Source organism: Bufo bufo, chromosome 4 (genome assembly GCF_905171765.1).
Source record: "Bufo bufo chromosome 4, aBufBuf1.1, whole genome shotgun sequence".
Classification (NCBI taxonomy): domain Eukaryota; kingdom Metazoa; phylum Chordata; class Amphibia; order Anura; family Bufonidae; genus Bufo; species Bufo bufo.
In genome coordinates, this window is record NC_053392.1 from 509,773,099 (window position 1) to 509,798,882 (window position 25,784).

Consider the following 25,784-nt stretch of genomic DNA (forward strand, 5'->3'; position numbering starts at 1 on the left):
AGCAGAGAACTTGTTTAACTTTCCCAATCAGCAAGTTAAAGTAAGGTTAGGACTACATGGCGACATTTGTTACACGACAATATGGGTATAACAACATTGTGACATGTATTGTAAGGATAGTCTTCAGTGTCGCAGTGCAACTTGGATGGATTTTTGGCGACTGTCATGTTGCAGTATGTCGCATATCACAGTACGACACCACAGATTATCATTACAATAAATGTCATGCAACATGAATGTCGCACGACACATGTCGCCGTGTAGCTGTAGCTTAAGGGCTTGGCTACACAACAACATTTGTTACATGACATTTTTTATAGTCAGCAGTGTCACTGCGACATGCTGAGACTGCGTGCAACTCACACACAAACTTGGTTGCGTCGCAGCATGACTATCATTCCAAAAAATGTTGCAGGACGGTGCTGCGAGATACTGTAAATGTCACAGTGTAGCTGTATCCAGGGCTACAATACGAATTTTTGTAGCGCAACTGATTGATTTTAACCGTTAAATGACAGCTGCAGTCCACAAGATTGCATTCAACTAAACGCATTCACTAGGACTGCAGCTGTCATTCAATAGTTCAAATCAATCAGCCGTGCTACAAAAAGTCGCAGTGTAGCCCAGACCTTACGCACGGATTCCAGATGATATAGCATCAGTATTGTCTCCAGTATTGCTTCAGTATTTCATGAGGATATATATGCGTATTCCTTCCTCCCTACATTTTTGATGCACTCCCATAGCCTGCAATGGCCGTACTTGGAAACAAATACGCAAAAAACTCTGAAATGCTGCAGATTTCACATACTGACAGAAATCATACTCCCACATGAATAGCCGTATTCATTAATATAACAGCAGCTTCTGGTACATAAAATCCAGGCCATATATACGGATTGCAAATACGCTTGTGTGAAAGTGGATTAATTCAGAGCCAGAATGCGGACAGGTTTCAGTATGCTCGTGTGAAAGCGGCCTTTTTAGCGTAAAAGAAAACAGGCGTATTAACAAGACTTGTCTTAAATTTGCGCCTCATTTATTATCCCTTAATAAAACATTGGGGTCATTTATTAAGATTGGTGTTTTAGATGCTGGTTTTAATAACCCTGCGCTGGTGCTTGATGCACCTAAGTTATGTAGAGGCGCCGTCTGTACGACTTGCTTAAATCTACATCAGCTCCCTTGCTGGCGTAGATTTAAAGAGTAACTAAAGCGCAACTTTCCCTGTGCGCTTAAAATCCACTTTTCTGTACACCTCTGACTTGTCAGCGGTGTACGGATTACTTGCTCTACAGTATATGAATCTGGCCACAGCGCATGGAGTACGGGCAGGAACGCACATTGCTGCTCCTGCCGTGCCTCATGGAGGTTCAGTAAATGCTGGCATAGTACATGTGTACCCTGTAGGGATGAGCAAACCCGTGGAAGTTCGGGTTCACCGGGTTCGGCCGAACTTTAGGTCAAAGTTTGGGTTTGGGACCCAAACTTGACCCTAAACCCGTACCCCATTAAAGTCAATAGGGACCCGAACTTCACTTTATTATTTTCTGTTATAACATGGTTATAACGGAAAATTATAGCATTTTTAAGACAGAATGCTAAATAAAATGTCAATTGAGGGGTTAAAAATAAGAAAAAAAAATCTCACCTCATCCACTTGATCGCGCAGCTGGTATCCTGTTCTTTCTTCAGGACCTGCGGTGATGTCACCACGCTCACCATGTGGTAAGCGCAGTGACTTCACCGCAGGTCCTGCTGAATGAAGATAGAAGGACCTGTCGTGACATCACCGCACTCACTACGTGATTAATTGCCACAACTAGAGATGAGCACATTTTTAAAAAATTTGATTAGGGTGGTTTGCTGAATTTTCCAAAAAGATTTGATTAGATCCGAATTTATTTGTGAAGAATCATATTAAAAATCAGCTGTTTCGCGGATGCAGAGAGCCTGTATATTGGTGAAGAACACTGAATTGAAGAAACATGCAAAGGTAGTCTGCTGTGGTAGTGACACTGTTACCGTATTTTTCGCCCTATAAGACGCACATGCCCATAAGACGCACCTAGGATTTTGAGGAGGAAAATAAGAAAAGAAAATTGAACCAAAAGGTGTGCTTTTGGGGGGTTTTGAACTAATGGTGGTCTTGGATGACAATATTATGGGGGATCTGTGGATGACGCACTGTTATGGGGGTGTTGGGGCAATTACCCCTGCGTCTATGATTATGGGTTCCGATTTCAAATAGCGTATGTGCACAGAGAAGGCTGATACAGACACAATGGTTGTAATCAGTAATCTGAATTTATTAGGTTACATACAAATCTTATATTAGGATTTTACTGACAGTCATCCAGCAGTTTTGGGCGTTACATAACTTGAGCAGAAACCAGAAAGACAGAAGAAACTAAACATCTTATCAGAAAAGAAGATGTGAAAGTAACCTGTAAGAATTTCCATTTCTAAGTTCCATTTCTGAGAATAGGGAAGGTGGGGCGAGGGAAGGGGGGTCAACTGCTCCCTCGCATCTGCAAAAAAGCTGACATTCACTAACCTCTTAGTGAACTCTGGTTCACAGACAAGATGGCCTTCTATCTCTCACAGGGGGATCTGTGGATGACACTGTTATAGGGGATCTGTGATGACACTGTTATGGGGGGGGGGGATCTGTGGATGACACTGTTATGGGAGGGATTTGTGGTTGACACTGCTATGAGGGGATCTGTGGATGACACATATATAGCATCTTATGCTATATATGTGTCATCCACAGATTCCCCCATAACAGTGTCCCTGTGTAAATAGTGACCACCAATACAGAGGGTGGAGGTCGGCAACTGGTTTTGGAATTGCGGTAGGGCCCGATGCAGTCATTGTACTCTATTACACCGGGCCCTGCTCACAGCAGTATTCATATATAAAGTGTAGGCATGGGAGCTTTTTTTAAAGTATTGCAATCCTCAGCAGCAGTATCGCAATCCACTGTAGTACTTACTATGAAACTATCGTAGCAGGCAGGCTGGTCGGCAGCGTAACGTCACTCACTTTGTCATGCGCCAGCTTCATTAATAAAGTGGGAGGAGCATGTGCGTGATGAAGTGAGTGACTGACCAGCCTGCCTGCTACGGTAGTTTCATAGTGAGTACTACAGTGGATTGCGATACTGCTACAGAGGATTGCAATACTTTAACAAAGCTCCCATGCCTACACTTTACATATGAATACTGCTGTGAGCGGGGCCTGGTGTAATAGAGTACAGTGACTGCACCGGGCCCTGCCGCGATTCCAACATCAGTTGCCGGCCTCCAGCCCCTTCTCCCTCCCCACTGATACATTGCAGGCCGCGCTGTGCAGCATCGCGGCCGGCGATGTATCAGTGTTAAAAAATGGCAGCATTCGTCCCATAGGATGCAGGGGCATTTTCCCCCCACTTTTTTTTGCGAAAAATACGGCACTTTGCGTCTGTATGACAGGCAGTTAACAGGCGTCACTCTTAGAATCAATTCACACTTCACTTATTTGGTCAGTTACAGGGCCAAAACTGACCAAATAACTCAAGTGTGAATTTAACCTTATAGGTCAATGTAAGCATCAGGTATAAAGAACTGTGCAGTGGCCCAAGATTGTACTATAGATTTAAAGAGCGCACTCCTTTTACACTGTTGTCAGCTGATTCTGTAACGCCCCAGAGGTGCATTACCACCTTTTACCCCTCTCCACTATCTCCTATGGTTGATTCCATGTCATATATGCACTTATTTCCAGGTCCTGCACATTGCATATTGGTATTTCTGATTTTGTAACTGTTTATGTGTAATGTGCCTGGTTCACCAGCAGATGGCGGCAATAATAGCAGAGCTATTTTACATAAAATGGAACCTTCTTTCCATTCTAGCTCTCTTTAGTTAGAGGGAGGAGTTTACTTAGGGGAAGTTGAGAAGTACCCCCTGCCAAGTAAGGGTGGGCAGCAGGAGTTGTCCCTGTGGAGCCAGCCATGCCTAGGCCAGCTAGAGCACCTTTATCTCTGCTGGACATAAAGGCATAAGCCTTACGCCTCAGAAACCAGGAAGAAAGTTCCCTGGATAAAGTGGGAGACAGACCAGATTACAAAGTTAATTTGCAGCATACAGCAGAAAGAAGAGGAAAGATTCCTATTTCATCCTCGCAGAGCCAAAGAGAGCAACAGATGTAGCAGAGCTGAGTGTGTTTGCCTGCCAGAATTGATGCCAAAGCCTGCTGGTGACCATGTCAAAGCTGGAAGATTGTTCCTGATGAAAGTCTATTCAAGAAAAGCTGTTGTTCAATGTTATACCAAGTCTGGACTCCATTTTTTTCTCCATCTCTTTCACCAACTTCCCCTTGATTTGCTCCGCACGACCGCACCTGGGATTCCAGCGTATCCATGTAGGAGCACTGTGTCAAGTGCAACACCACTGTTAGGGACACCAAACGCTAGCTAATAGGGCCACAAAAGTCCTTTTAATTCCTTAAGGACACAGCCATATTTCACCTTAAGGATCAGGCCATTTTTTGCAAATTTAACCAGTGTCACTTTAAGTGGTGATAACTTTAAAATGCTTTGACTTATCCAGGCCATTCTGAGACTGTTTTTTCGTCATATATTGTACTTCATGACACTGGTAAAATGAAGTAAAAAACATTCATTTTTATTTATAAAAAAAATACCAAATTTACCCAAATTTTTTAAAAAATGGCAAATTTCCAAGTTTCAATTTCTCTACTTTTATAATACATAGTAATACCTCCAAAAATAGTTATTACTTTACATTCCCCATATGTCTACTTCATGTTTGGATCATTTTGGGAATTACATTTTAGTTTTTGGGGACGTTACAAGGCTTAGAAGTTTAGAAGCAAATCTTATTTTTCAGAAATCTAATTTTTAGGGACCAGTTTAGGTCTGAAGTCACGTTGTGAGGCTTACATAATAGAAACCACCCAAAAATGACCCCATTCTAGAAACTACACCCTCAAGGTATTCAAAACTGATTTTTACAAACGTCGTTAACCCTTTAGGTGTTCAACAAGAGTTAATGGCAAATGGAGATCAAATTTCAGAATTTAGAATTTTTGGCAAATTTTCCATTTTAATCCATTTTTTCCAGTAACAAAGCAAGGGTTAACAGCAGGGGTCAAGTCCTGGGAAAAAAAGTGTGGGAACTCACCCAAATGCCTCTGCGTGACGTCACTGCGCGCGGCGTACACAAAGGGCAGGGGAGGTTGGGAGGAGGAGCAAGCAAGTACCGTATTTTTCGCCCTATAAGATGCACCGGCCCATAAGACGCACCTAGGTTTTAGAGGAGGATAATAGGAAACAATATTTTTCATTCCACCTCAGGTCAGACCAGCCATCAGACCCCAGCTCACAGGCACAGCCCCAATGCCTCAGATCAGACCCCCATGTCAGCCATCAGCCCTCCATGTCATATTTCTCCCCGTCCATGGCACAGACAGACTACAGACATTGTCTCCGGCCCATCATGTAGCCCCATCCTCACCCATGTCACATTCCCCCCCTCTATTTGATTGCTCTAACACCTAAAGAAAAAATAATAATTTAAAAAACCTGATGTTTCTCCAGATGATCTTATGCTAAAAGTAGTGGTAATAGAGTCTCAAAGGTCTATAGAAGCAGGTACACTGTTTTTACAAACCTTTGAGACTCTATTAACACTACTATCAACATCAGGTCATTTAGAGAAACAGCATATTTTTTTAATTATGTTTTTCCTTTAGGTGTTATAACATAACTTTCATTTGATTGCTGTAACACCTAAAGGAAAAATCATTTTAAAAGCCTGCTGTGTCTCTAGATGACCTTATGTTGACAGTAGTGTTAATAGAGCCTCAAAGGTCTGTAAAAATAGGGTAACTGCTTCTATAGACCTTTCAGACTCTATTACCACTGCTATCGACATAAGGTCATCTTGAGAAACAGCAGGTTTTTAATTTGTTTTCCTTTAGGTGTTCAAGCAATCAAATAAGTTATGTTTTAACACCTAAAGGGAATTTTTTTTTTTTTTAAACTTGCTCTTTCTCTAGGTGACCTTATGTTTATAGTAGTGTTAATAGAGTCTCAAGGGTCTATAAAAGCAGTTACCCTATTTTTTCAGACCTTTGAGACTCTATTAACACTACTATCAGCATAAGGTCATCTAGAGAAACAGCAGGCTTTAAAAAATCCCTTTAGGTGTTAGGGTAGATTGCAATCAAATTAACGTTATGTGCTAAGATTAGGGTCAGAAGCAGACAAGCAGGGTTTCTTTAGCCTCTTGGCTATTAGTTTTTACATTCATAAAGCTCCACATTGAGCTTCCAGCAGCAGACAGATGCCAGGGCACTTCTGTGGTCACCTCCCCTGGGCACATGGTCTTTGCTCAGCAGAGTCCTGCCATACATGCTGGGTAGATGCTAGAATGGATTTGGTAGAAGGAGGTCTGTGACGTCACTGGTCACATGCTCCTTCATGGTCACATGATCCACTGTGAGAACGCCTGCCTCCTGCTGTGTTCAGCTCCAGGGAGAAGGGGGTGTGAAAGGATGGACCAATGGCAGGGCAGCTAGCTGATACTGGCCAATCAGCAGCCTCCTGCTCCTATCTGCGGCTTAGACAGAGTGAACACTGGCTGGGGAGGGGAGGGGAGGGCGCCCGGCAGTGCTGCTGGCAAGTAAGTGATAAAGCTTGGTCTGCCTTATGGAAGCGCCGGCCCAGAATGGGAACGGCGTTCCTGCTGTGAAAAAAGTGCAGGAACACCGTTCCCACCCGTTCCCCCTCGACTCGACCCCTGGTTAACAGCCAAACAAAATGCTATATTTATTGCCCCGATTCTGTAGTTTGCAGAAACACCCCATATGTCGCCGTAAACTACTGTACGGGCACACAGTAGGACGTAGAGGGAAAGGTGCGCCATGTGGTTTTTGGAAGGCAGGTTTTGCTGGACTGGTTTATTTAAACCTTGTCCCATTTGAAGCCCCCCTGATGCACACCTAGAGTAGAAACTCCATAAAAGTGACTCCACCTAAGAAACTACACCCCTCAAGTTATTCAAAACTGATTTTACAAATTTTGTTAACCCTTTAGGTGTTGCACAAGAGTTATTGGCAAATGGAGATGGAAAATTTGCCAAAAAATTTTAATTCACAAATTTCATTTTAATCAATTTATTCCAGTAACAAAGCAAGGGTTAACAGCCAAATAAAATGCTATATTTATTGCCCCAATTCTGTAGTTTGCAGAAACGCCCCATATGTGGCCGTAAACTACTCTATGGGCACACGGTATGGCGTAGAGGGAAAAGTGCGCCGTGTGGTTTTTGAAAGGCATATATTGCTGGACTCATGCCATCTTCGGAATTCCCTCATTATCTTCGCTATCAGTGGGCCATAATTTAATCTGTATATTGACTCTAGAGTATTCCCTATTTTAACACCCAGGTAAGTTATATGTGATGTCGCCGTGTGCTCCTTTGTCTCGTTCTCACAACCGAAAACGACCGCCAGAAGTACAATCGGGAAATCCCTGGTGTAGTGTGCGTCGATGTGTGCGCAATTCCTCCAAAATAACATCACAGAGACGTTCTCAAGTAGGTTCCAATAATGTGCCTGTCTCCCAGCGGCTAGGCGTGGTTTATTTATACCAGAAGATAGGAGGTGGTCTTACAATCATGACCAATGAGGAGACAGGTTATGGTATGAAGTGATTGGCTGGAAGGCGGTCTTACAATCATGACCAATGAGGAGACAGGTTATGGTATGAAGTGATTGGCTGGAAGGCGGTCTTACAATCATGACCAATGAGGAGACAGGTTATGGTATGAATTGTTTGGCTGGCAAAGATGTGAATGATCGCGCAAACTTATGTTTGCGTGTTCACACACATATTCGCGCCCTTTCCATTGCCGTGCTTATCCTCGTGGATGAAGAAACCCCCGCTCAACGGTCCCCATCCCTCCCTCCTCAGCCGGCGCCATGACACTGGTATCCTGCAGTAATACCAGGCTGGGCACAAATCAGCTACAGGTCGGGACGACCAGACCATCGTGCGAAAGTCTCTACGCAGATGCAAACGAATCTGCGCATCTCCATAGGATAGATGGCGACCATACAGCAAACAATAATTTTTCCACAACATATGTGAGCCAGCTACAAGTATTTCCCCCATTCATCTCCTATTTTAATCTTGGTCCCCCCCCCCCCCTCCTGCAAGAATAGTATTTCACTTTTTGTTGGTTAATCTGGAGGCCTGAAAATGATCCAAAAACCTTCAATGTTTGCAGTACTTTAGTAAGGTCTCTACTCGGATCTGCCATAAACAAGATTATATCTGTCACGCCTTGCCCTGTATATGTGTGGAGATCTGCCAGGCTGGCTGCACATGTCTGATTCTTCTCTTTGTTTTGATTTGGGTTTGAGCTGGATCCACCTTCCCTCAGAAGTACTGGGTTGATTGTTAGCTAAACTATTTATTCCTCCTTGTTCCAGTGGCCTGTGCGGGTTATAGTTCATTCCTGTGGGCTTTGGATGTGTTGTGGATCGTCTGCTCCAGCTCAGCTCAAGATAAGTCCTCTCTGTTTCTTTTATCTAAGCCTCTAGGGAGACACTTGCTTTCTCCTGTTTGAAGAAGCAGGTCGCCTCTTCCCCTTTCCCTACTGCTCAGGGTTTTCCCAGGGTATATAGACTTAGGCAAGAGGGCATGTGCATATCCACCATAAGGGTATTCACATGTGCACAGCATTATAGGGAAAGCCTTAGGGATCGCTAGGAGGTGACCCTTTTCTCCCTATCTTGTGGGCCTAGTCTATTGTTCTGTTTGTTTTCCCTGTGTTTGGTTATTTCCCTGCTTACCTACCTTCCGTAACAATGTCGTCCGCAAATTGGGAAAGTCTCATCATCTGTTGTCCCACTTCCAAACCCTCAAATATCTCAGGTGAGTCTATAAATCTAGCCAGGGGTTCTATCACTAAGTTGAACAATAGAAGGGACAAGGGGCATCCCTGTCTAGTGCCTCTTTGTAAGGGAAATGGGTCAGACAAACACCCAGATGTGCATATTCTAGCTTTCAAGTTGGAATAGAGTTCCCTGAGGAAGGTTTGAAACAAACCTTTAAATCCCATGACATCCAAGGTAAGATTTAACCCCTGCCAGTTAATCCTGTCAAAAGCCTTTTCGGCATCTAGAGTGACAATAGCCGGATTTTTCCTTTTGGATGCTGCTGAACGTGCAATTGGCAGCGCTAACAACACTTTACGTATATTGATGACAGCGGAGCGGCCCTTAACGAATCCTACCTGTCTAGGCGATATTAACGTGGGGAGAATATCTGCCCATCTATTAGCTAGTAATTTGGAGAAAATTTTTAAATCCTGGTTTATTAGTGAGATCGGTCTATAAGAGGTTGGGTCTTCCGGGTCTTTCCCATCTTTGTGGATTAAAGTAATGAAAGCTGTATTCATATGATCAGGTATTTTATGTCCTTCTACAACGGAAGAAAAAAGTGTCGTAAGTACTGGGGCTACCTGGGAGGTCATTGCTTTATAAAAATCTGGCACATATAATGATCTGGTCCTAGAGCCTTACCCGCCGGAAGGGATTTTATTATACTGTGTATCTCCGTTGCCGTTATCGGATCATTTAAATAAATCAGTTGCTCCTCAGTAATGGTTGGCATAGATAACTTCTCTAGGAAAGCCCTCCTCGACATTACCTCCCCTATCTTGATAGAACCTGGCCATGTAATTACCCAGTTGCTCATTAATTTGCTTGGGTCTGTGCTCTCTGATCCCATCCCCCCTCTTTATCCCGTCAATATGAGTCACCCGTCTTCTCCCTTTGGCCATTGTAGCTAGCAATTTCCCCGATTTATGACCGTATTTGTGTAGTTCTATTTCTAAGCGAGATCTTTTCAATTTTTCTTTTTTCTCCGCCCACGAGTCAAAGTCTCTCTGGGCCAAGATCCATCTCTCTCTATTTATCTGGGTCGGGGTCGAGAGAAAGTCCCTATAGGCCGTCCTTAGTTCTCCACCCACTTTCTCATATTGTACGTGTGTTATTTTTTTTATAGATGAGACATAGTCCATTAAGCGCCCTCTAATGACAGATTTCCCCGTTTCCCAGAATAGTATTGGTGACTGTATATGCTCCTTGTTATCCTCGGCAAATTCCATCCACCAACCCTGCATTAGCTTTATGAAATCCTCATCCCCTATGAGATAATTAGGAAACGTCCACATATATTCTCTTCCTTTGGGATAAGCATCTCCCAGATCTAAGAGCAGCGGGGAGTGGTCTGAAATGACCATATCCCCAATAGCAATATCTATTACTTTCTGGAGAGCCGATGGAGACATAAATATATATTAAATTCTGGACCAGGTATTATGTGCATGTGAATAATGTGTAAATTCTCTTCCCTGAGGGTTATGTATCCTCCAGCTGTCTCTCAAAGAAAGAGTGTTGGCAAATTCCATCAGGGTCTCCTGATTCTTTTTGTTATCGTCATACGTCCTATCTTCCTGTACGTTCATGACTAAATTAAAATCTCCCCCAATTATTTCGGTCAGATGACTATCTTGGAGTATAATGGGGCATAATGAATCAAAAATTCTCCCTTGTCCCTGATTTGGGACATATATGTTATACAAACTATAGTCCCCAAATGGCCCCAATATATGATTTCATTCCATCCTGCCTCTATCAACTTCTTTCACTGAATGTACAACATGGGAAAGATAGCACCCTATGAGTATCAATACTCCCGCTTTTCTATCAACTGCTGCTGAGCCATATACAGTACCCGGAAAGATTATCAAAATTAGGGTTATTCACGTTAGAAAAAAGACGACTGAGGGGAGATCTAATTACTATGTATAAATATATCAGGGGGCAGTACAGAGATCTATCCCATCATCTATTTATCCCCAGGACTGTGACTGTGACGAGGGGACATCCTCTGCGTTTGGAGGAAAGAAGGTTTGTACACAAACATAGAAGAGGATTCTTTAGGGTAAGAGCAGTGAGACTATGGAACTCTCTGCCTGAGGAGGTGGGGATGGTGAGTACAATAAAGAAATTCAAGAGGGGCCTAGATGTATTTCTGGAGTGTAATAATATTACAGGCTATAGCTACTAGAGAGGGGTCGTTGATCCAGGGAGATATTCTGATTGCCTGATTGGAGTCGGGAAGGAATTTTTTATTCCCCTAAAGTGAGGAAAATTGGCTTCTACCTCACAGGGTTTTTTTGCCTTTCTCTGGATCAACTTGCAGGATAACAGGCCGAACTGGATGGACAAATGTCTTTTTTCAGCCCCTATGTACTATGTTACTATGTTACTATGTAACCCACAGTTTATCCATTCTATGGAAATCTTTCGGCAGATGGGTCTCCTGCAACAGCGCTACATCCGCTTTCAACCTCTTTAAATGTCTTAAGATCTTCATGCGCTTATTAGGGGAGCGCAACCCTTTGACATTCCATGAGACAATTCTCATATCTTTGGTGTTGCAAACAGACCCATATGCCGTTTAATTCTGGTAATGAACGCAGTACCTGACCGCACCTGAATAATCCTAATTCATTACCGCTCCCCATCTATATCACCTATACATGAACGTGGAGTCCTGTTTTCAGACGATCTTATTCTTCTCCTATCCACGATCATGATAGAGTTGTGAGATATGGCATTTTATCCATGTCCTCCAGCATTCTTGACTTGTTTCCCAATAAAGGATCGTTGTGTTTTTGGTGGTTCCTGGGACTTGGATGATGAACCGTGGGGTACTTGATTCCATTCCCGGCCTCTAGATGGTTTATCAGTAGTCGGCTTTCTCGCTCCATATGGGGTATCTTCATTTCTCCTGTCTGTTAGGAATTGTAGCTGCTCTTCCGCCATCTTTGGATCTTTAAACTGTTTGGTCGAGCCATCATGTTGTCGGACTCTGAGTATAGCCGGATAAGCTAGTTGGAACCTGATCCCCATTTATGTAAATTTTAGCATATAGTGCTGAATGCTCTTCGTTTCCTGGCCACCTCGGCAGAATAATCAGCGAAAAGTAGGGGTTCACATCTCATACGGTATGCCCTCAGTATGTCCAGTATGCATTTGAAGGGGCTGTTGAAGGATATTCTTTCAGGGGTTCCACCCTATGCACCCTTTCCACCTTCTTCTTGCCCTGAAAACTTAGCGCTTGAGGCAGTTCACTTTCAAATATGTTTCTCCGTTCATTTTTTCGGGGACCGATTCAGGGATCCCTACTAAGGGTAAATTACTCCGTCTGGTTCTATTTTCCAGGTCATCTACTCAGTCATTGAGTTTGTTGGCGATCTGGTATAAATCCTGTAGTTTATTTACAGTCTCAACAGAGTCTTCCTCCATACAAGCTACTCGTAGTTCCACTTCAGATATTCTGTGATCTTGTAGCTCTACCTCTTCCTGCACTGTAGAGGATAATGAAGCAATTATGTCTGGTGCCAGTTGTTTTGCCACTTCTATGGCCAGTAATTTTAAATCCACCTGTCTCCCTGCTGTCTCAAACAGATCGATTTGGGAGTCCACTATGGGGGTCTCCTGCTGGTCTGCTGCGCTGCGTGTCGGGGAGGAAGGTGGAGGCGGCGCCATCTTGGGACACAAGTCGTCCTCGGTGTCAGTCTCTGGAGCCGAGGAGGTGGTAGTCTTCTGCCCGCTTCTTAGCAGATATCGCTCCATATGCTTGTAGGAGCTGGCAGATGGAATATTATCCCCCGTCCCTGCGAGGGGGTGTAGCGAAGCGGGCGGTACGGAGCTCCTGTCCCTGCGTCTCTATATACCAGCGCCGGAACCGGAAGTATAAAAAAAAATAAAAGGTATTTGTTTTTAATGTAGTTTCAATACAGAATTTACAATGTATTGGTTCTACGTAGACAAAATTCGCACAAAAGTCGCACAAGACTTCAATGAAAGACTTCATCCAAAGTCAGGTTCGATACCAAGGTATCAGCCAGTACCAATAGTGGCTGTATAGTATTATAGTATTATCATGTATAGTATTATCATGGCAGTATAGTATTATCATGGCAGTATATGGTGGTATTATACAGTTTGATTATGGCATTATTATGTTAGCGCTATATGGTGGTATTATGCTGGCAGTATGTGGCAGTATTAGCTTAGCACCATATGGATATTTTTTGTAGCCTATATATGACAGTAATATGTTATCACTATATGGTGATATTATATAGGCTGTATATGGCAATATTATGTTAGCAGTATATGGTGGTATGATACCGGCTGTATATGGTGATATTATGTTAGCAGTATATAGTGGTATTATATAGGCTGTATATGACACTCTTATCTTGGCAATATATGGTTATATTATACAGGCTGTCTATGACAGTATTACTTTAGCAGTATATGGTGGTTATATACTGGCTGTATATGGCAGTATTACTTTAGCAGTATATGGTGATATTATACAGGCTGTGTATGCCAGTATTACTTTAGCAGTATATGGTGGTTTTCTTCTTATTAGTCATTGTAGCCATCCACAATCCTGTAAACCACATGTGACAACCCTTGGGGGGGGGGGGGGGGATCTGCACTGGCGGCCATATTGGTTGTCACCCAAGTTTTCTAAAACCAGCTTGTGGATAAGTCATGGAGGCCTAGAAGTAAGTCTATACTATATCAGTACGTGTCACATCTATTCCTGAGATCTGGGTGATGATGATGATATATCACAGGGTGTGCGGCCGGAAGATCTTTCAGCTTCCTGATCACTGCCACAGATCGGAGCCAATGGTGAAGACATAATTGATATCTTTTACCAACTGCAGAATTTTTGGGGAATATTCCTCTATCAAAATCAGTTATATAATCAGAGATGCAAAATAACCTGGTCAGGAAGGGGTTAAAAATATTTATAAAAACTGTAATTGTAGATTTCGATGCTTCTTGGCACATAATAGTATAATAATATGTAGGATATAACACTGATCAGATATTACGCCCCCTGGTGGAGATATGAGGAGTGATAGCAGCCGGTCCCCGAATATTATCTCCACAGCTTCATGATATCTCACATATAGGACATGAACTGCGGTGAGATAACAGCGTCCTGTCCCTATAAATTTCCTCTTCCAGATGTCACTGCTCAGCAGCCAATGGGATCGCTGGATTTGAACTTGAAAGGAAACCAACGGTCAGTGGTGCTCAGACCGTTACAGGACGACGAGAGGTGAAGATGGACGCCGGTGAGATCTCACACCCCTCATCTGACATCTCCCATGATGCTTCACATTTATCCTAAATCCTACCTGTCCCAGACACCACTAGGGGGAGCTAACTGTATATGGAGTTATACATCTGGGTGTAGTGAGCTCCCCCTAGTGGCTGGTGCAGGATTCCCAAATTCTGTCAGTTAAGGCCCCGTGCTGCCAGTATTGTTTATTGAGGGTCCTGTGCTAAGAATTGGGGGCTTTCTGTTTTCAGTATTGTAAATGGGGACAATATGCTGGCTCTGAAAATTGGATGAATTTAGAAATAAACATGTCATGTATCTGTATAGGGTCCAGTACAACCCAGTCTGCATTATGGGGGAGATAGATCAGAACTGGTGCAAAGGAAAACTGTCTCAGTCGCCCATAACAACCAATCAGATTCTACCTTTCATTTTCCAAATGAGTTTTTAAAAAATCAAAGGAACAATCTGATTGGTTGCTATGGGTAACTGAGCCAGTTTTCCTTCATATCAGTTGAGATAAATCTCCCCTCTGTGTTATGTGCGGTATTACGTATATGGGCCCTTCTGCTATAAGGGTCACTACAAATACCCAGTAAAGACGGCACTATATATCTATCTATATATATACTGCATGATCATATGTGATTACTATCCTCTTATATGTAACGTGAATGTCTGCCTTTTATCATCAGGACATTTTTTATGTTGATTCATTTCTTGATATATTTTTATAGTGATCAGAGCTCTGTTTTACTGATACAAAGCTCCAAATCCTCTGCACTGATATAAATGGTAACATTAGATCTGGCCGCAGACACCACTAGAGGGAGCTCAGGACTGATTACTGTCTGCACAGTACGCTCCTCTGCTCCCCCTAGTGGTGGCTGCAGGCAGCTACAATTTATCATTTTATTCTAAGGTTTTGCAGGGGATTTGGAGCTCTGTATGAGGAAAGCTGATCTCTGACTGACTGCTATAAAGATATATGAAGAAGTTATAAATGGTTCTTCAGGACTTCCATATTACCACCCTTAGGACCAACCATCAGTGTGTGATCACGAGGGTCCTACACCTGGGAGAACATTCACTGCCTTTATCAGATCTGTGACTATGTCTCTTTTATGGGTTAACAGATCGCGCTATGATTTCTCCAATTCTGGACGAATACAGGATTAGAGCAGGCCGCACTTCTCTGGAGGTAAGTAGCTTCATTGTAATCTGACCCCTCATCCTATCATCCATGAGGAGTGGTAATTGGTCACTTACTGTATTCTCTTCTCTTTAGGACATCTACTGCCTCCAGCACTGCATCTATGGCCTGGGACCCTTCTCAAGTGAGTATTTTTGGTAATAAGACTCGACTATGAAAACTTCATCTGGGCTCGAGGTTTAGACTGATCTGAAGTAAACTCATGAGCTGGTTGTCTTCTCCCTGCAGCTTATCCCCGCACCGTGGAGGAGAGAGACTAACAACGTCTCATCTACTCCATGAAATTCCTCCCGTCTCCAATATTCAAGATGGAGGTGAGTGATTCTACTGCATGTCATATTGTCCTCCAGATTCCTCCATGTTCTGTCTATAGATGTGAAGGTTTAATAGGAACGTCTCATAGACGAGTGACTGAATATGTTCTCAGCGCCTCATGCCGACCAACCCAGAAGCTCAGAGAAAATACCTGCCTTTCCCATTGGAGGAAGAAGATCCAGAGTCGGCATTGATGATGGCAAGCCACCTGTGTGAAGATATGAAGGTGAAGGAGGCCCAAAGAGAGCAAGAAGAGGCAGAGACATCCCAGGAGCTTCAGGATGAGACTACTGAGAAGATGGATGTGAAGAGCAAGAACCTGAGAAGAGTTCAGCATCAGCCTGGTAAAAGACAGAAGATCCGCCAGCCAACCACCTTCCAGTATGTCAACACCAACCTGAGAGGAAAGAAGAACATCCTCAGGACCATCCTCTTCAAACCATTCTGCCGGTGAAGGATGGTAAGGAGCTGTAAGACCACCAGCAGCAACCAAATCTAAAAAAAAAATATTATAGTTGTTAAATATTAATATTTAGTTAAAAGGGTAGTAATATAGTAATAAATCTATAACAATAGTAAAAATAAAAATATAACAACATGATTTTTAGAAAACTTAGATATAGAAATCAGGAGTTTTGATCCAGGGTTTTAGGATTGATCGCCTTTTCCCGGGGTCGAGAAGGAATTTTTCCCCTGTGACACGAATTGGCTAAATGTGTCCAGTGGTTTTCGCCTTCTTCTGGATCAAAAGGTTTAGGGATAGGGACCTAATTTAGGGATAGGGATCAGGGGGCTTGATCCAGGGTTCTAGGACTGATCGCCTTTTTCGGGGGTCAAGAAGGAATTTTTCCCCTGTGACAGGAATTGGCTGAATGTGTCCAGGGGTTTTCGCCTTCTTCTGGATCAACAGATTTAGGAATTGAGACCTAATTTAGGGATAGGGATCAGGGGGCTTGATCCAGGGTTCTTGGACTGATCGCCTTTTCCCGGGGTCGAGAAGGAATTTTTCCCCTGTGATATGAATTGGCTGAATGTGTCCAGGGGTTTTCGCCTTCTTCTGGATCAACAGATTTAGGTATTGAGACCTAATTTAGAGATAGGGATCAGGGGGCTTGATCCAGGGTTCTAGGACTGATCGCCTTTTCCCGGGGTCGAGAAGGAATTTTTCCCCTGTGACATGAATTGGCTGAATGTGTCCAGGGGTTTTTGCCTTCTTCTGGATCAACATGTTTAGGGATAGGGACCTAATTTAGGGATAGGGATCAGGGGGCTTGATCCAGGGTTCTTGGACTGATCGCCTTTTCCCGGGATCAAGAAGGAATTTTTCCCCTGTGACATGAATTGGCTGAATGTGTCCAGGGGTTTTCGCCTTCTTCTGGATCAACATGTTTAGGGATAGGGACCTAATTTAGGGATAGGGATCAGGGGGCTTGATCCAGGGTTCTAGGACTGATCGCCTTTTCCCGGGGTCGAGAAGGAATTTTTCCCCTGTGACATGAATTGGCTGAATGTGTCCAGGGGTTTTCGCCTTCTTCTGGATCAACATGTTTAGGGATAGGGACCTAATTTAGGGATAGGGATAAGGGGGCTTGATCCAGGGTTCTTGGACTGATCGCCTTTTCCCGGGGTCGAGAAGGAATTTTTCCCCTGTGACATGAATTGGCTGAATGTGTCCAGGGGTTTTCGCCTTCTTCTGGATCAACAGGTTTAGGTATAGGGACATAATTAACAATAATAGGATTGCAGTAGTATAATAATAGGAATAATAGTAATAGTTCTAATACTGTAGTCTTATAATAAATAATAATAGTCATTAGTGTTAGTGTAGGGACCCACTTGAAGGAGGTCGCCGTGACGTGGCAAGTGGGCTTATACATTTTGATAACAATGTATACTAAGAACCTCCTGTCCATGGTTATAGCAGCAGTAGATGGCGGTACAACATGTGGATTAGCACCCGTGGTGTTTCTTCTACACTTGTCACATTATGATAGATATCAGGAGGCAGGGCCAGCTCCAGGTTCATGTGGGCCCTTGGGCGATAAAGTCTCAGTGGGCCTTTATGACATTTTGCACGGCGCTTACAGCAATGAAACTGTATGTATTATAGATTAAATACCTTACACAGAACATACTACAGAGCGGATATATGTCAATCAGTCCTTATGTGCCTACTTTTATTTTCCACCCAGTGTTTTAGTCCCTCAGGTGTACTCACAGATAGGTGCCCCCTCACAGTAGGTATGCCAAGATATGTGTCCCCTAACAGTAGGTATGCCAAGATATGTGTCTCCTCACAGTAGGTATGCCAAGATATGTGCCCTCTCACAGTAGATATGCCAAGATATGTGCCTCCTCATAGTATATATGCCAAGATATGTGCCCCCCTCACAGTAGATATGCCAAGATATGTGCCCCTCTCACATTAGGTATGCCAAGTTATGTGCTCCCTTCACAGTAGATATCCCAAAATATGTGCCCCCTCACAGTTGATATGCCAATATATGTGTCCCCTCACAGTAGATATGCAATGAGCCAGACCGTGGTACGGTTACACGGACGCCAAATTATGCAGTGGGTCAGGATATGGGTACAAAAGTCTATAGTTTGTTTGTGACGCCAATTGCAGCGTGCGCGGGGTACTGTTGCAGGGCCTTTTAAGGTGTTGTAACTCACGTACCAGGTTAGGAATGCCAGATTGGTGTAATGTCTCTGTATGTTAGTAGTAATTGTGTCAATGGTATCTCCTACCTGGGTACGGCTGGACTCCGGGATCCTGGCTCACTTGCAATAAATTGAGTGTGGTGCTAGTAGGAGTAATAGGGGGATTTTACAGCAGTAATTGAGATCCAGACCTTGGGTAAAGTTCAAACTTGTCTTTACTAGTAGTAACTTTCATCCAAGCAAGATACAGCATTAGTCTTTAGTCCCAGCAGGTATTGGAAATGTGTGGCAGGAATATATCTTCTGCTCTATCATGTACCTGGAGCTTTGCAGGTAAGGACGTCTGCTTAGTAGCTCTAAACTGTGGCAGGAATTTGGCTTCTGCGCTTTCTATCTTCTGCTGTGTGGGAACTGACTAGCTGAGGAGGAATATAGCTTCTCCTGGGTCTCTGGACGGTACTCACAGTTATCTTCACAGGGTATGGTTTCTCCTGTAACTGGAGGTGTCTGCTTGCTTCTTCCAGCTGAGGCTGCAAGGCTTAGGCTGGGGATGATGATCAATTGTCTCAGCCGAGACAAGATCCTGGCTTTGGATCCCTATATCTGGGAGCTCCTACACGCACAGCCTTCCCCTAGCAGGGGTAGCTGGCACACTAACTTAATTTCCTTCCCTCCCCATGAGGCAGGAAATGGGCGCAGCCCACTTTGCTTATAGGGGGGGCTAAACTGGAATTAACTATTCCAGTCTAGAGACACTAAACTGACTCTAACTCCTTGCTGACACATAGCTGCCACCTGCTGGTGAACATAGAAATTACAGCAATATACATGTAACAAGGCTTCCAATGCACATTTGTAAGGATGTTATGTGAAATCACATGTGATGACAATGTAAATACTCTTAACAGGTTGTAGCGGGGTAAAAAAGTTTCGTAACACAACTCTGGGGTGTTACATTCCCCCTTACGCCGCCCTCGGCTTATGCTTAGGAGGGGAGAGGAACCACCTCTGGGGTACCCAAATTAATACAAAGTGCTGCATGTATTACATATATGACATACATAGACAAAACATTAAATGGCTACCCTAGGTTCCTGCCTGTAGGGTGTCCTAAGTAACAGTTTCCCTCTCGGTATAACCAGTGAACCAAGGTCTGCAGTAAGCAATCACTACTGACTAACTTTGAAGTGTTCTGAGCTCGGTGAACATCAAAGAAAGCATGGGGTGTCTTTGATGTGTAATGGAATGCCCGCAAATGAAAGGGTGGCTTTATCCTGTATTCCCTTCCCTGCACCCAAGTCGAAATATATGGCTTATAGCACAATCACTATGGTGACTATGGGTAGCTAAAATGGCACTAAGGCTTGAGGTACCATACCTTAGGCAAAGGCACAGAAGGGGAGGTATTAGCGTCTTTATGCACTTCTGGCATTGTCTCAGGAGGAGGGTATTATAATCCCATGGAACTCCTGGAAGAAACACCTCAGGATGGGAGCAATTCTGAACATATAACAAACGGGAAGTAGGGGTCAAAAACTCCTCTAACCATTCCCAAAGCAGCTGGGTTACCCGTGTAGTTACTAGACCTGCCAGGACTTACCACTTGGTCCTACCTGCGCACAAAGAGTAGGCCATTGGTGTAAACGTCCACATAGGCAGTCCGTATAAAGGAATGAGAGAACAAGAGCTGTCGTAAGGCACACTGGAGTAAGTTGCTACATTTCTGGTTAAGTGTAATGGTTAAGTGCAATGTCACAATAAGTGCATGAGATCACATTGCGGCACCTAGAAGAGAATACACACAATGGGCATATAATACTTGAATGTTACATAACATGTAAACATTAGGCAAAATTATCACAAAGAGCTCAGGTATGCGTTTGAGTCTTTTCTTTGGGTGCAAGCTTTTTACGTTGAATTAAACCATTTTTGGAAAATAGTGCAAATTTATTAGTGCAATAGTATGCTCAAATATGACTTGAGTCCTTCTGCTTGAAGTAGAATCCTCTGGAAACGGTCAAAAGTCAATTGTAATCCACAGGAATAATAAAGAGTTAATTGTAATCCAATGGGAGATATAAAATGTCATATAAAAGCACATAAAATAGCCTAATTTAGAACCGCAGTTCCATAAGATTATCAAGTAACCTGAAAAAGGGGATAAAACAATGTGAACTTGCACATGAGGGGTTAAATGATGATGAAGATGGAGTCCTTACAGCACATGACCATCAGGGTGAGAACAAAATAGGGCAACCTGTAAAAGAACAGTCCATGACGTGGCTCCCATTAGTCCTTTATTTTTTGAAAAGGAGCATTTAGAGAAGGATGTCCAGGTCCTCCTCACTGCTCGAGCTACTGAAGCGCATATCACAGTAGTTATGCCAAGATATGTGCCCCCCTCACAGAAGATATGCCAAGATGTGTGCCATCTTACGGTGGATATGCCAAAATATGTGCCCAGTGTCCCATTCACAGTGGTTATGCCCAGGTGTGCCCCTTTACAGAAAGTGAAAACAAACAAACAATACTCCTCCCCTCAGTCATCTGGCTCCTCCCATTATCTGCGCTCCCAATCAGCAGTAGCAGGATAGTGTGCCACATCGCGCTGCTGTGTAGGAGGAGCAGAGGCTGATTCCCAGCCTGCCCTGCTCCTCCTCCTACACAGATCAGCAGGACCAAGTGTGAGGACATCGTGCTGCTGCTGCTGTTGAGCACTGGTGTAGCATACTAAGCCACAGGGGATCGTGAGTGTAGTGGTGGTGAGCCGGTGGGTGTAATAGTTCATTGACTCACGGTTAGTAGAGCCTCTTTGGGCTGGCGTACAGATGATGGGAAGACAGCACGAAATCCTCCGGGGCACTCTGGTTACAGGGAACACCAGCCAGATGTGGGATGAGGTGCCCTTGATGGTGATGTTTAGGGTGCTTGTATGGCTGGGCCCCTGGTTCGTGACGCCAGCACCGTAAGGTGCAAATGTTGAGAGTAGAAGTAGTAAATGATGAAGAGTCATTTGTTCTAAACCAGTTAAACATTTACTGAATCAATAGTCTCTGCACAGTTGTTACAGTTCATCACCAAGGTATAAATAGCAGACTACATGTTGGAGGAGGCCTGTTTCTCTTCCTCCATATACTTGCTTCCTTCCTCAAACTTCTTCTAACACTCTTCAAATCAGACTCTGCACTGACTAGACACACCCCAAGCTATATAAATAAGTGGTGCCAGCACCACCTCGAGGCGAATGAGTGTAATGACAATATCAGCCTGATAAATAGGAAATACCATACATTTAGTAATACATATAATAAATACACAGATGTATTTAAAGTGTCCCTTTCACACAAATGTCGGACACTGCATACCCCACTGCTAAAATATAAGTCGCTCTCGACGTTTGTACTGATAGAAGCTGTGGATCTCTACGCCGTCACCAGACATCAAGTTTATGTCTAAACATGAAGTAAGCCTAGTGAGGGTAGGAGCTGATTCAAGCCTATGGACTTCACATAAATATTGCAATTTACTGTCATGACACTTCGTTACCTCCTGCAAATGAAGGGTTATGCACAACAACACATTCTAGGCAAATACCTAGGAAATGACATTGCGTCTTATGGGGCGAATGCTGCTATTTTTACATCGCAGGCTGTGATGTATCAGCGGGGAGGGAGGAGGGGCTGGAGGCAACTCGCGGCGGGGCCCGGTGCAGTCACTGTACTCTTACACCGGGCCCCGCGCACACACGTATTCAGATGTAAACTGTAGGCAATTGATATGTTAACTGTAGGCAATCCATATTTAAACTACAAGGTAGCGCGATCCGCGTACATTAGTACTCACTATTGAACGCCTGTACTTGCAGGCAGGCTGGCCGGTCACACACTTCCTCACGGCGCAAGCTCCGCCTGCTTCTTTAATAAAGTGGGCGGAGCATGCGCCATGAGGATGTGAGTGACTGGCCAGCCTGCTGCAAGTTCGGGCATTCAATAGTGAGTACTAAGGTACACGGATTGCGCTACTTTGTAGTTTAAATATGTTTTGCCTACAGTTAACATATCAATTGCCTACAGTTTACATCTGAATACTGGTGTGTGCGGGGCCTGGTGTATTAGAGTACAGTGACTGCATCGGGCCTCACAGCGATTTTAACACCAGTTGCCGGACCCCACTTGTATTAGGGTCACTATTTACTGTACACAGGGACACTGTTCTGGGGGATATCTGTGGATGACACATATATAGCATAAGATGCTATATATGTGTCATCCACAGATGCCCCCATAACAGTGTCATCCACAGATTCCCCTGTAACAGTGCCATCCACAGATCCCCCATAATAGTGCCATCCACAGATCTCCCATAACAGTGCCATCCACAGATCCCCCATAAATGCCATCCACAGATCCCCCTCATAACAATGCCATCCACAGATCCCCCCATAACAGTGCCATCTACAGATCCCACCCATAACAGTGCCATCCACAGATCCCCCATAACAGTGTGTCCTCCACAGATCCATAACAGTGCGTCATCCACAGATCCCCCATAATAGTGTCATCCACAGACCACCATTAGTTCAAACCCTACCAAAAGCACACCTTTTGGTTCAAAAAAATGTTTTCTTATTTTTCTCCTCAAGAACCTAGGTGAGTCTTATGGGAAGGTGTGTCTTATAGGGCGAAAAATACGGGTATATCGCATTTATAAATATATATCACATTTTCTTTACTTGACGGTGACAAAATGGGCGTTGATCTCACATTGGGGCAAGGTAGTCCATGACAAAAGTCCTGAGACAAAGTCCATCCCTGATTTGGGGTATACATAATTTGTAATCCACATGGAATTAAAGTGCAAAGTTTCTTGATTTGTAAAAGGCTGTGCTCTGCATAGAATTAGGCACAGAAAAGTCTTTCTGGGTAAATTTTTCTTAAACGTTGCAGAACATGTGGTTGTTTTAAAGTTCCGGACAACCTGAAAAGGGGGTCAAATGGGAATAAAATTGGTGCAAACAGTGGTACAACTTGGGTTTTGCTGAATGATGGAGTCTTTAATAGAGTCAATTTATAAAAGGGAGAGGGAGTTCCAAACTGGAAAAGCCAAACAAAAAACTCTGCCCTCAAAAGTGCTCTTGCTCCTTCTTGTTTCCTTTAAATGAGTAGCCGGCCTACTTTAACTCCTTAAGGACCGGGCTCATTTTCACCTTAAGGACCAGGCCATTTTTTGCAAATCTGACCAGTGTCACTTTATGTGGTGATAACTTTAAAACGCTTTGACTTATCCAGGCCATTCTGAGATTGTTTTTTTTTCGGCACATATTGTACTTCATGACACTGGTAAAATGGAGTAAAAAAAACCCATTTTTATTTATAAAAAATACCAAATTTACCAAAAATTGGGAAAAAATTTAAAGTTTCAATTTCTCTACTTCTATAATACATAGTAATACCTCCAAAAATAGTTATTAAGTTACATTCCCCATATGTCTACTTTATGTTTGGATCATTTTGGGAATTACATTACATTTTTTGGGGATGTTAGAAGGCTTAGAAGATTAGAAGCAAATCTTGAAATTTTTCCTAAATTTTCAAAAAACGTCTTTTTAAGGACCAGTTCAGGACTGAAGTCACTTTGTGAGGCTTACATAATAGAAACCACCCAAAAATGACTTCATTCTAGAAACTACATCCCTCAAGGTATTTAAAACAGATTTTACGCTATATTTATTGCTCTGATTCTGTAGTTTGCAGAAACACCCCATATGTGGCCGTAAACTACTGTACGGGCACACGGTATGGCATAGAGGGAAAGGTATGCCGTGTGGTTTTTGGAAGGCAGATTTTGCTGGACTGGTTTATTTACACCATGTCCAATTTGAAGCCCCCCGATGCACCCCTAGAGTAGAAACTCCATAAAAGTGACCCCATTGAAGAAACCTTTGGGGGGCATATGACTTTTTGATCACTTGCTATTACACTATTTGTGATGTAAGTGACCAAAAAAATACCTTTTTTGCCCGTTTTTTTTTTTTTTTTTTTACCGTGCCCATCTGAGGGGTTAGGTCATGGGGTATTTTATAGAGCAGATTCTTACGGACAGGGCGATACCTAATATGTCTACTTTTTTAAAAAAGTATTTATGTTTTACACTATATTATCCTTTAAAAAAAAACAAAAAACATTTTAGTATCTCCGTAGTCTAAGAGTCAGTTTCTTTAAAGTTTTTAGCTGATTACCTTAGGTAGGGGCTAATTTTTTGCGGGATGAGAGGACTGTTTTATTGGTACTATTTTGGGGGGCATATGACTTTTTGATCGCTTGCTATTACACTATTTGTGAGGTAAGGTGACAAAGAAAATACCTGTTTTTGCACCGTTTTTTTTTTTTTTTTACCGTGCCCATCCGAGGGGTTAGGTCATGGGGTATTTTTATGGAGCAGATTCTTACGGAGGCGGCGATACCTAATATGTCTACTTTTTTTATTTTTATTTAACATTTTTATTACTATACAAACAGTACACAAAAACATAATTAGAAATTAGTATATGTTTTTCAAACCCCCTTATATTTTTCCCCCCACCTCTTCCCCCCCCAGCATATGATGCGTGCACCACCGCCTCCCCCCACAGCCCCCCTTGAAAAGATAAAGAGAAGGGAGGAGAGAAGAGGGGGGAAAAAAAGAAAAGAAAATTATATATAATATAAAATAATAATTAGGATAGATTACAGTTGTACAGTCCTATCAGAGTTACCAGCCGTCCCATATCTTAGCCCATTTCTCAATTCCACCCCTCTGCTTATAGAGAATCCGCTCGTAATTTTTCACCTTATTCACCAGATTTATCCATTTATTTACTTCTGGGGCCTGACGCGCAAATCAGCTCCGACTGATCAGGACCCTGGCCAGTAGTAATATTCTGCCTATTAGGATCTTTTGGGGTTTATGACTAGTTAGAGATCGTTCAATAAAAACAATTGTGGTTCAAGAGGAATCCGTGTTTTTAGTTTGTCAGTAAGAAACTTATTAATGCCACTCCAATATGCCACGAGTTCTGGGCATGCCCAGATCATATGTATGTAATCTGCACCGACAGTATCACATCGAGGACAGTTGGAGGAATCTCTTATTCCACACTTGTTGAGCCAAGTAGGGGTAACATATAATCTATGATAAATATTGAACTGTATTAGGACATGATTGAAGTTGTGGGATAGTACATCTGGGTTAGTAAAAATACTCCCCCACCCTACACTTTGTATATTTGGGCAATCCCTCACCCAAGCCTTTTGTCCTGGTGATTGTGTTTCGGAAAACTGTGAATTAATTAATAATTTATATAGATTTGAA

General features: G+C 43.1%; 1 long non-coding RNA gene across 1 annotated transcript; it reads left to right on the plus strand.

The window, feature by feature from the left end:
* Nucleotide 1: 1 nt before the first annotated feature.
* LOC120997359 lies at nucleotides 2–19,349 on the plus strand. The gene is made up of 3 exons (XR_005778155.1): nucleotides 2–12; nucleotides 2,824–2,826; nucleotides 19,150–19,349. It is a non-coding gene; the product is annotated as an uncharacterized LOC120997359 (long non-coding RNA).
* Nucleotides 19,350–25,784: the final 6,435 nt, after the last annotated feature.